Source organism: Lepisosteus oculatus, unplaced genomic scaffold (genome assembly GCF_040954835.1).
Source record: "Lepisosteus oculatus isolate fLepOcu1 unplaced genomic scaffold, fLepOcu1.hap2 HAP2_SCAFFOLD_61, whole genome shotgun sequence".
Lineage (NCBI taxonomy): Eukaryota > Metazoa > Chordata > Actinopteri > Semionotiformes > Lepisosteidae > Lepisosteus > Lepisosteus oculatus.
In genome coordinates, this window is record NW_027168160.1 from 1046218 (window position 1) to 1059752 (window position 13535).

Here is a 13535-nt window from a genome sequence, read left to right on the forward strand (position 1 = left end):
GTATAATGACCTCCAGTGTCCCACAGGTTTCCCAAATCATTTCTTAGAGTATGGAAAAAGAGGAAATAAAGTGTCTACAGAAAGCGTATACCCCCTTGAACTTTGTTCAGTTTGTTGCGCCAGTGCCAGAGTTTCATGCAATTAAATGAGGACCTCTTTCTCACACCACATATGTTATACTTTCAAAGGGAAAAAAGGAAATATTACAATTGTATACATTTTCACCCACATGTTAATATTTGGTAGAAGCCCTTTTCACAGCAATTTCAGCTGTGAGTCTGTTGGTAATGGGCTCCACCACCTCTGAACCAACAAGATTTGATAATATTTGAGAATTTCAGAAGTCTGTCTGGTTTAGCTGAAGAATCAGCGAAGGTAAGTTTCAGGAAGAGCATCTGATTTCTTTCAATAAAGCAGAACAGAGAAAAAACACACAATACAAGATCATGAGAATTTGTATCCATATGACACTTTGACTCGAATACTTTTATCAGACCTACACAGAGTATATACTGTACACACTTTTTCAGCCCAGGTTTATACATTTGATACATTTGGAACTGCCATTTGTAGGTGTTTTTGTGTCTTAGCTCAACACTGTGAAACCTGTAGTTACAAACATGGAGGATGAAGACATGAAGACATATATTGTACCTCTGACCGGCCTACCTTCCAAGAGGTGAAAGATGAAACTTTTCCTTTATCGTCAACTCAGTGAATGTCTTTAAACTTTCGAAAACTGTAACAAAGAATAAGTTAAAAAACTTATTTTCATTGGACCCACAGAAAAGTCAAAGTTGTCCATAGAAATGCCCGTCTAAATCAGAAATCTACAGCACAAAGGCAGTGGCCTTTCGGGACATAAAAATGAAATCAGACTTTACTCAGACGATTTGCCCTTGGTCACGGACATCTTGCTATCAGTCACTACAAAGATGTTTTCTCTCGTGCCATGGCTTGCCTGACTTGCTTCTTCTGCTGGATGGCTTCTGGTCGCTGGTCAGGATCGACAGCCAGCATGTCCTGGAGCAGTGTCCTTAGCTCCGTGCTTATGGCTCTATTTACTTTCAGGGGGATGTGGAACTGCAGCCAGGGGTTCTCATCCAGGGCCTCTCCAACAGGCCCTGACAGACATATGCTCCTGTATCGGAAACACACTTTAGTTCAATTCTAAAATATTTCTCATAGGACTGAAGGAACCTTTGCCTGTTAAGAGTTAACAATTAGGTCCTCAAGAACTGTTTTACAGTTTTCTCAACTCCTGGCTGGCCAAGGTCTCTTTAAGGTCTCTTAAGTGGAGGTGTTACTCATGTATCCTACATGTGATTTAGCAACATGAAAGGGAATAGCTTCTTATCGGATTATGGTCTTGGTTAACTGCCTAAGGCTGACCTAAGTGCCTAACTTTCTGACTTTCTTTATACCTTATATGTTAAGAAGCTTCTTCTGACCAATCAGAAATGTATGCTTTATGTATGAACATTTTGCTCATCAAAGTGAGTGAGAGACAAGGTTAACAGAAATTAGCCACGGCAGTAAATGACAGCATATTTTTGGGTTCTTAAATGGTCTCTACCTGGCACACCTGCAGTGCAAACTGACACACACTGTTTAGAGAAACAGCTACTCTATTACTAATATTAATGAAACATTTCTGATTCTATGGAACAAAAACAAACAGTAAAACTAAAACACAGATCTCTTAGCTTCCTATTTCATGAACCAGATGACTGAATGACCAAGCCTAACTAGTAGCCAGAACCCCAGTTAACCCTCCGTAACACAAACACAAAGTTTAACCACACGACAGGAACTCTTTCAAACTGAGTGAAAATCATAAATGGATCCATAACTTTACATCAATTTACTATGTTGTGCCAATACCTGCATTTACACTTAGAACGAATGATGTCATAGAACCAGCATCACACCAGTTCCAGGTGTCTCCAAGGAGACAAAAGAACTTCAGTTGTGTTTGCTAAAATACACACTTTGAAACATACTGTAACACTTAGTTAACATGTCTGGTTTAGTTGAAGAATCGGCTAAGGTAAGTTTCAGGGTTAATGGTGGGATGGCACCTGTGCTTTTTTCCCCCAACCGCTAGAATATGATTCGCACCAAACCCAAAAGAAATACTGCACAGTTCAGGAACTTCATCAACCTAGCAACTGTAAAATAAGCTTACAAACAACTGAATTGAAATGCCAAAAAGTTCAGAGAAAGGCACAAACTATGTTTACTTGGGGTTTACAAAATTAAAGCTAACTAAAACTGTAATGATAAACAATCATGCTGCCAATGGACAGAGAAATATCATGTTTTTTGAATAATGTATTATTTGTTACATAGGAACCCAGTATAAGGGAATCCCTTGCGATCCTGTCTGCAGAGATAAAGGTAAGTATTGTTTTCTCTTTAGCTCTGTCACTCCAAGAAATATAATGAACATAAATATATTTGCCAATCTATTCATAGTAATCCAAACAACTCTGCGTGTATCTGACATTTGTAATATTTATCTACCGCAGTATAACTCTTCTGGCAAGGCGATTGGTATTGTACCTTGAAAGAAAACTGATTGGAAATGTCATGTACTCTATGGTTTCTATTGATGTCAAGTGGCAAATGTTGACTGGTGATGTTATGTGAATCTTAGGAAATGGTCATTTTTCAATCGAGTCTATGTTTCTCAGAATTTGAGACAGAGAGGTCAATCTCTGCAATCCGAGCTGAGGGCATTTCTTGGAATGGAAAGGTAAGAGCAACTTGTTCTTTGATATTCTCTTAAGACTCTTCGCCAGATTTAACGATGAAAAATGTAAATAATAATAACAAACATTATTTTATATAGTGCCTTGAAAGGTGGCTTCTTTACAGAATGACAAAACCAACTACAATAAATAACACACAAGATATGCATGATGACAATACACAGTTAAAGGAGACAGTAGATGGTCATTGTCAGTGTATTCTGAAGGTAGTTTTCCAATTTTTTGGAACGGGGTAAAAGAGGCCACCTCTACTAGAATCTTTGTCCTAACCAAAAATGTAACAAAGTATAATAATAATATTAAAAATAATAATAATAATAAACTTTATCTATAGAGCACCTTTCATACAAATAGTGCTTTGGTGCTTTAAAAACCAAGCGTAAAAATAAAATATTAAAATTGAGAGATATACTTTCAGTTGTAAAGGAAAATACAGCAATCCAGTAAAGCAACATACATGTCAATTAAATAAATAAAAATTAGGAAAGTCGTAATAAAATAAGAACAATTAAAGAGAATTAAAAAAAGAAACAGAAATAGAAAGAACAAAGAACCACTTTAACTAAAAGCAACATTTTCAAATGTTTTTTAAAACAATGTACCGAGCTTGACTGCCTAATAAAAAGTGGAAGTGAGTTTCATAATTTAGAAGCATAAAAACAAAAAGCAGCCTCTCCACTCTTTCTGCATTTCACATGTGGTATTTGCAGTAGGCCAGTATGTGCAGATCTCAGGTCACGTATAGGAACATAGGAAGACAGACATTCAGGAAGGTACAGACATGCTAGGTCGCTTAAAGCTTAAAAATCAAGTAAAATAACTTTCAAATTTATCCTAGATAATACAGGTGAAAAGTGAAGTTTTTTCAAAATAGGAATGATATTCTCTTTCTTGTATTGGTTAGGATCTGTGCTACTGCATTTCGAACAAGTAGTAAGGGATTTATTGTTTTCTTGGGAAGCCCACAAAACAGAGCATTATAATCATATCCACATCAATGTGAGCAATGGAGAAGTCAAATTAACGTGTCTAAATATCATCTAGTTCTATCCCAGGGAAGAGGGCTGTTGCCTACACAGACGACAAGACACAAAACACTCAACTGTGCAAAACACGCATAAGGACATCAGTCAGGAGGAACAAGGTAAAGTGTTTTTTCTTCTTCACCATGGTCATGTAGTTTCACTCCAAGCACTGTCATATGAAATAACTGTGGAAACGACCTCCCCAACATTTTGGGTTGTTGCATTTTGCTTCAATGAATTTTAACCTTTTCTTTTAGACATTAAGAGGAAGGACACATTCACCCTTGGTAGAGATTCAGTTGTTCTATGAGATGTCAAGGTGAGAATTAACCACTTCAGGGATAAGTCAATCCACATAACTGAAAAGGGGGCAATGAACAGGATATGGGGATTTTGCTAGTTATAAAGTACAATAATCATCATTACATGATCTAAGACTACTGAAGTATAAGCTGTGTCCCTGACTGATTAATTAGCAAATTCATCTTTGTAGAGTGCAGCTACTATCTATTCAGTGGCATTTCCTTAAAACAACTGTATTCCCACATTCGGAATATGGAGTGAGATCATGTAGAGAATGTTGGACTTGTAATAACTAATTGAAGGATAATAATAATCAACGAAAGTGCTTAAAAGTATCAACAAATGCCTTCAAAGTACTTGACACGTACTTTGCTTTCAAAAGTGAAACATAATTAATGCTTACGTAAGATTTCTCTTGACTTCTCAGGAGTATACTAACTCCAAGGACAAGTAACATCACAAACCATTATTTAAGTGCTGATGTTGGAGCTGCAATACTACTACCAAGACAAAAAATGATACAGGTAACACTGCTTTCAGATTTCTAAGAATTGCTAAAATAGTATGTTTACAGAGCATTCAGAGTTGAGAATATGACAAGTTCCTACCATCTCAAACACTGCCAATCTAGAACAAAAAGAAAGTACTTGAACGCCTGCAGTAATCGAACACAAACCAGAACATATCAGTGCATGACAAGGAAATGTAGTCACAAAATGATTCTGCCCTTTCAAGTCCCAAAAAGGACCGAGGAACTTACCGGAGGCGATACCTGGATTTCAAACAGAGTACAATGTAGCCACTGTAGGGGAGAAGATCACAGAGAGCTCTTCTCAGATTGCTCAGAGTCAGCCCCAGCACCCTGTCCTGATTGAAGCAGACAAAGTGGTCAAACAGGTAGGTAGAAATGAGTAAGGAACAGAGAGTATGGTTATTCTTGCATTGTTTTGTTCGTCTGTCAAAGAAAAGAGTGCTTCTGACTTTTGTCAATGTTCATCTTTATTTTAGGAGAAGAACAAACGGTGGTATCACACTTTGCTCAAGTGTATGATACCATGTGTATACAGCAGACATCACCAAAGGAACAGGAGACACCTGAGTAGAGAACAAGAATATGAAAAGACTGATGAAAAAAAGCACCGGGAGAAATCCATTGAATATGCACAATCTCGTCCAGTATTTCAATGAAAAGTTTCAGTGTTGTTTTTAGTGTCGTCGTATTGCATACATTTAAAACAATGTGTCTTGTTAAATGAACAATTTCATTTACTTTAGTAAAAAGTGTTGTTTACTGTAGTCCTAGCATGGATGCAATTGTTAGAAAAAACTTGAATGAAAAACTGAATGTTTCATACAATATGGGTTTGTGTTAACCCACACACCTAAGTGAAATGTTTGATTACGTTTACAAGACATAACACATAGTTCAGTTGAGTGTGAAAGGGAACAACAGAGAAAGTCACAAACAAAACATTTGTGAAGGACTTGATGAATGTTTTTTCTTTAGAAATGACAAAAAATAAAGAATTTTTCAACAAGATGTCTTTCTATAGCGAGTTTCATTTGAGATAGTCTTTTCTTAGAAGTGCAAGAGTGGTATTCCCTACAACTTATTCCCCAATTTGATCATTCTCAGAAATTAGGAGACGGAAACCACACCTACTGTAATATTAGACCTTGTAACAAGGCAACTAGGTTTCAATGGCTTAAAAGGTGCAGAAAGAGGCTCATGTATAATGACCTCCAGTGTCCCACAGGTTTCCCAAATCATTTCTTAGAGTATGGAAAAAGAGGAAATAAAGTGTCTACAGAAAGCGTATACCCCCTTGAACTTTGTTCAGTTTGTTGCGCCAGTGCCAGAGTTTCATGCAATTAAATGAGGACCTCTTTCTCACACCACATATGTTATACTTTCAATGGGAAAAAAGAACAATTGTATTTACAATTGTATACATTTTAAAGCCATGTGTTCATATTTGGTAGAAGCCCTAAAAACACCTAAAAAACACCTAACAACGGGTGCAGGACCGAATTAGGGCAATACCCACTATTGATAAACATATAGAAAACAATATTAAAGTACTGGCTTTAATATTAGCCAGACACAGCTGGATGAGCTCTACCAGCCAGGACAGGAGGCTCTACTGTACACAGAGAGGGGAGGGAGGGGGGAACAAGCTGCCCAGCCGTGTGGAATGCTACAGAACCCTAAACAGACAAAACATACTACCCGAATATTTGACCAAGATATCCAGACACAGCTGGATGAGCTCCACCAGTCAGGACAGGCTAATAAGATACACTCCACAGACATTCACAACAGTGACATATCATAAACACTTGAATTACTTATCTAGTCTCTCGAAACAAAATTTCGAGAAAAAACACATTGCCCAACGTTAGAAAGCACCTTGCATTACATTGCTTGAAAAACAATTTTATTTCGAAGGAATTATGGATCGGGAATTCTTCGAGGAAGTCGTGGTCACACAGCATGCCGCCCCATATATCAGGGAGCACAATGGATCAAGGCACAGTCTCTTTCAAGACAACGATCCGAAACACACAGCAGCAAGGGCGAGGCTTATAGCAGAACGAGTGAACTGGGTGAAAACTCCAGCCGAATCTCCAGATTTAAATCCAATAAGGATGGTATGGCATTAGCTGAAAGACTATGTTTGGAAAACTCCTAAACCAAGCACAAAGCAAGAACTGATACTGATACAATGTCTGTTGATACTGATACTGTATGAGTAGGGCTGTTTCACCACTCCTTTTTTTTTGTTGCATTCAGCAGTACTTCTTATGGTAGTACTTAAGTACAGTACAGTAGGTACTTACATTAGTACTTCTCACGTTAAAAAAGCAAGGTGTTAGCATAAACTATTAGTAAATAAAAAATATTAAACTTAGCACTGTAATAAATTATGCTAATATTAAATTCGATTCTGCTCTGAGAATGTAGGGGGAAGGAAAAATGCCAGTGGTCATTTCACTGATGAACTTGTGCCTGATGAACACCACTGCGTCACACCACACAGCTGCGAGTGCACCTCACTGTGCCCGGCCACCACTGCATCATACAACTGCCAGCGCACCTCACCGTACCAGGCCACCACTGCGTCACACAGCTGCAAGCACACCTCACCGTGCCAGGCCACCACGGCGTCACAACACACAGCTGCCAGCGCACCTCACCGTACCCTGCCACAGCTGCGTCATACAGCTGCCAGCGCACCTCACCGTGCCAGGCCACCACTGCGTCACACAGCTGCCAGCGCAGCTCACCATGCCAGGCCACCACGGCGTCACACCACACAGCCGCCAGCGCACCTCATGTGCCAGGCCACCACTGCGTCACACAGCTGAAAGCGCACCTCACCGTGCCAAGCCACCACTGCGTCACACAGCTGCCAGCACACCTCACAGTACCAGGCCACAACTGCGTCACACAGCTGCCAGCACACCTCACCGAGCACGGCCACAGCTGCGTCACACAGCTGCCAGCGCACCTCACCGTGCCAGGCCACCACTACGTCACACATCTGCCAACGCACCTCACCGTACCCAGCCACCACTGCGTCACACAGCTGCCAGCGCACCTCACCATACCAGGCCACCACTGCGTCACACAGCTGCCAGCACACCTCACCGTGCCCGGCCACCACTTCATCATACAACTGCCAGCACACCTGACCGTGCACGGCCACCACTGCGTCACGCAGCTACCAGCGCACCTCACCGTATTCTGCCACAGCTGCGTCACACAGCTGCCAGCGCACCTCACCGTGCCAGACCACCACTACGTCACACATCTGCCAACGCACCTCACCGTACCCAGCCACCACTGCGTCACACAGCTGCCAGCGCACCTCACCGTGCCCAGCCACCACTGTGTCACACAGCTGCCAGCGCACCTCACCGTGCCAGGCCACCACTGCGTCACACAGCTGCCAGCACACCTCACAGTGCCAGGCCACCACTGCGTCAAACCACACAGGTGCCAGTGCACCTCACTGTGCCTAGCAGCCACTGCATCACACAGCTGAAAGCACAACTCACCGTGCCAGGACACCACTGTGTCACACCACACAGCTGCCAGCACACCTCACCATGCCAGGCACCCACAGAGTCACACCACACATCTGCCAGCACACCTCACCGTGCCGGGCCACCACTGCGTCACACCACACAGCTGCCAGTGCACCTCAGCGTGCCAGGCCGCCACTGAGTCACACCACACAGCCACCAGTGCACCTCAGCGTGCCAGGCCACCACTGCGTCACACCACACTGCCACCAGCGCACGTCACCATGCCAGGCCACCACTGAGTCACGCCACACAGCCACCAGCACACCTCACCGTGCCAGGCCAGCACTGAGTCACGCCACACAGCCACCAGTCCACCTCACCGTGCCAGGCCACCACTGCGTCACACATTTGCCAACGCACCTCACCGTGCCAGGCCACCACTACGTCAAACCACACAGCCGCCAGTGCACCTCAAAGTGCCCAGCCACCACTGCGTCACACAGCTGCCAGCGCACCTCACCATAACAGGCCACCACTACGCCAAACCACACAGCCGCCAGTGCACCTCACCGTGCCAGGCCACCACTGAGTCACACCAAACAGCCGCCAGGTCACCTCACTGTGCCAGGCCACCACTGCGTCACACAGCTGAAAGCGCACCTCACCGTGCCAGGCCACCACTGCGTCACACCACACAGCTGCCAGCGCACCTCACCGTGCCAGGCCACCACTGCGTCACATAGCTGCCAGCGCACCTCACCGTGCCAGGCCACCACTGCGTCACACCACACAGCTGCCAGCGCACCTCACCGTGCCAGGCCACCACTGCGTCACATAGCTGCCAGCGCACCTCACTGTGCCAGGCCACCACTGCGTCACATAGCTGCCAGCGCACCTCACCGTGCCAGGCCACCACTGCGTCACACCACACTGCCACCAGCGCACGTCACCGTGCCAGGCCACCACTGAGTCACGCCACACAGCCACCAGCACACCTCACCGTGCCAGGCCAGCACTGAGTCACGCCACACAGCCACCAGTGCACCTCACCGTGCCAGGCCACCACTGCGTCACACATTTGCCAACGCACCTCACCATGCCAGGCCACCACTACGTCAAACCACACAGCCACCAGTGCAGCTCACCGTGCCCAGCCACCACTGGGTCACACAGCTGCCAGCGCACCTCACCATAACAGGCCACCACTACGTCAAACCACACAGCCGCCAGTGCACCTCACCGTGCCCAGCCACCACTGCGTCACACAGCTGCCAGCGCACCTCACCATAACAGGCCACCACTACGTCAAACCACACAGCCGCCAGTGCACCTCACCGTGCCAGGCCAGCACTGAGTCACGCCACACAGCCACCAGCGCACCTCACCGTGCCAGACCACCACTGCGTCACACATCTGCCAACGCACTTCACCGTGCCAGGCCACCACTACGTCAAACCACACAGCCGCCAGTGCACCTCAAAGTGCCCAGCCACCACTGCGTCACACAGCTGCCAGCGCACCTCACCATAACAGGCCACCACTACATCAAACCACACAGCCGCCAGTGCACCTCACCGTACAAGGCCACCACTGAGTCACACCAAACAGCCGCCAGCGCACCTCACTGTGCCAGGCCACCACTGCGTCACACAGCTGAAAGCGCACCTCACCATGCCAAGCCACCACTGCATCACACAGCTGCCAGCACACCTCACCGTACCAGGCCACAACTGTGTCACACAGATGCCAGCACACCTCACCGAGCCCGGCCACAGCTGCATCACACAGCTGCCAGCGCACCTCACCGTACCCTGCCACAGCTGCGTCATACAGCTGCCAGCGCACCTCACCGTGCCAGGCCACCACTGCGTCACACCACACAGCTGCCAGCGCACCTCACCGTTCCAGGCCACCACTGCGTCACATAGCTGCCAGCGCACCTCACTGTGCCAGGTCACCACTGCGTCACACAGCTGAAATCGCACCTCACTGTGCCAAGCCACAACTGCGTCACACAGCTGCCAGTAGACCTCACCGTGCCCGGCCACCACTGCATCACACAGCTCCCAGCGCACCTCACCATACCAGGCCACCACTACGTCAAACCACACAGGTGCCAGTGCACCTCACTGTGCCCAGCAGCCACTGCATCACACAGCTGAAAGCACAACTCACCGTGACAGGACACCACTGTGTCACACCACACAGCTGCCAGTGCACCTCACCGTGCCAGGCCACCACTGCATCACACCACACAGCTACCAGTGCACCTCAGCGTGTCAGGCCGCCAATGCGTCACACCACACAGCTGCCAGCGTACCTCACCATGCCAGGCCAGCACTGAGTCACACCACACAGCTCCCAGCGCACCTCAAAGTACCCGGCCACCAGTGCGTCACACCACACAGCTGCCAGCGTAGCTCACCATGCCAGGCCAGCACTGAGTCACACCATAGAGCTGCCAGCGCACCTCACCGTGCCAGGCCACCACTGCGTCACACCACACAGCCGCCAGCGCACCTCACTGTGCCAGGCCACCACTGCGTCACACAGCTGAAAGCGCACCTCACCGTGCCAAGCCACCACTGCGTCACACAGCTGCCAGCACACCTCACCGTACCAGGCCACAACTCCGTCACACAGCTGCCAGCGCACCTCACTGAACCCTGCCACAGCTGCGTCAAACATCTACCAGCGCACCTCACCATGCCCAGCCACCACTGCATCACACAGCTGCAAGCGCACCTCAAAGTTCCCGGCCACTACTGAATCACACCAAACAGGTGGCAGCGCACCGTATCAGACCACCACTGCGTCACACAGGTGCCAGCACACCTCACCGTGCCAGGCCACCACTACGTCACACATCTGCCAACGCACCTCACCGTGCCCAGCCACCACTGCGTCACACAGATGCCAGCACACCTCACCGTGCCCGGCCACCACTTCATCATACAACTGCCAGTACACCTGACCGTGCAAGGCCACCACTGCGTCACACAGCTGCCAGCGCACCTCACCGTGACAGGCCACCACTGCGTCACACAGCTGCCAGCGCACCTCACCGTGCCAGGCCACCACTGCGTCACACAGCTGCCAGCACACCTCACCGTGCCAGGCCACCACTGCGTCACACAAGCTGCCAGCACACCTCACCGTGCCAGGCCACCACTGCGTCACACCACACAGATGCCAGTGCACCTCACCGTGCCAGGCCACCACTTCATCATAGAATTGCCAGCGCACCTCAAAGTACCCGGCCACCAATGCGTCACACCACACAGATGCCAGCGTACCTCACCATGCCAGGCCAGCACTGAGTCACACCACACAGCTGCCAGCGCACCTCACCATGCCAGGCCACCACTGTGTCACACCACACAGCTGCCAGTGCACCTCACCGTGCAAGGCCACCACTGCATCACACACCTGCCAGAACACCTGACCGTGCAAGGCCACCACTGCGTCACACAGCTGAAAGCACAACTCACCGTGCCAGGACACCACTGTGTCACACCACACAGCTGCCAGTGCACCTCAGCGTGACAGGCCGACACTGCGTCACACCACACAGCCACTAGCGAACCTCGCCGTGCCAGGCCACCACTGTGTCACACCACACAGATGCCAGTGCACCTCACCGTGCCAGGCCACCACTTCATCATAGAATTGCCAGCGCACCTCAAAGTACCTGGCCACCAATGCGTCACATCATACAGCTGCCAGCGTACCTCACCATGCCAGGCCAGCACTGAGTCACACCACACAGCTGCCAGCGCACCTCACCATGCCAGGCCACCACTGTGTCACACCACACAGCTGCCAGTGCACCTCACCGTGCAAGGCCACCACTGCATCACACACCTGCCAGAACACCTGACCGTGCAAGGCCACCACTGCGTCACACAGCTGCCAGCGCACCTCACCGTGCCAGGCCACCACTGCGTCACACCACACAGCTGCCAGCGCACCTCACCGTGCCAGGCCACCACTGCGTCAGACCACACACAGCTGAAAGCGCACCTCACCGTGCCAAGCCACCACTGCGTCAAACAACTGCCAGCACACCTCACCGTGCCAGGCCAGCACTGAGTCACACCACACAGCTGCCAGCGCACCTCACCATGCCAGGCCACCACTGTGTCACACCACACAGCTGCCAGTGCACCTCACCGTGCAAGGCCACCACTGCGTCACACCACACAGCTGCCAGCGCACCTCACCGTGCCAGGCCACCACTGCGTCAGACCACACACAGCTGAAAGCGCACCTCACCGTGCCAAGCCACCACTGCGTCAAACAGCTGCCAGCGCACCTCACTGTGCCAGGTCACCACTGCGTCACACAGCTGAAATCGCACCTCACTGTGCCAAGCCACAACTGCGTCACACAGCTGCCAGTAGACCTCACCGTGCCCGGCCACCACTGCATCACACAGCTGCCAGCGCACCTCACCATGCCAGGCCACCACTGTGTCACACCACACAGCTGCCAGTGCACCTCACCGTGCAAGGCCACCACTGCGTCACACCACACAGCTGCTAGCGCACCTCACCGTGCCAGGCCACCACTGCGTCAGACCACACACAGCTGAGAGCCCACCTCAGCGTGCCAAGCCACCACTGCGTCAAACAGCTGCCAGCACACCTCATGCCTTGTTATGTGAAACTTTAATTCTCTTTTTAGGATTTTTTGAACATGGTCTTTTTTTCCCCCAATCAGAGGCTCACCACAATTCACGCTCAACCACATCACAGATCTACTACACACACCTCAGGATGGTGACGTCACTGCCTTTCAAATGGAAACATTTTGACACCACGCTCAACAATCTTAGGAAGATCACAAAACAAGCCTGCTAGCCTGGATTTTACCTAAAAAAAACGCCCGAGAAAGTGAAGTACTGTAGCATTAACTAGCAAAGGTGTATTGCAGACATAGGCATAGTACGTAATACAGGCTTTATGAACTCTAATAATATTATTTCGGCTGTGAATCCGTCTTCAGCTGTGAGGGTCTTCAGCTCATAATGAAACACTTGGAGTTTGCAATGTACGGCGCTCTGAACGAGTTCAACTTTAATGCAGAAAAAATGGATTTCCCAGAAGTTATACTGATTCTTATGGAAGCCCGTTTCCGTCAGGGAGTAGAAAAAATGCGCCCTGGTATTCTCTGGGATGCAGTGCAGTTAAAACTGTTCACTGTTACTGACCATACTGCCTGCCTGCGGGCACTTTTCCTTTCCGTGGGGGAGGGTGGACTGTCTTTCATTAGAAGGTTAGCCTATTCTACTCGGAGAATGTAGAGGGGGTGGAAAGTGCCCGCGGTCATTTAATTAGTATTACAATTCGCACTGATTCCCCTGCGAAGATATGGACATAAGAATATTCGTGCGTGGTCA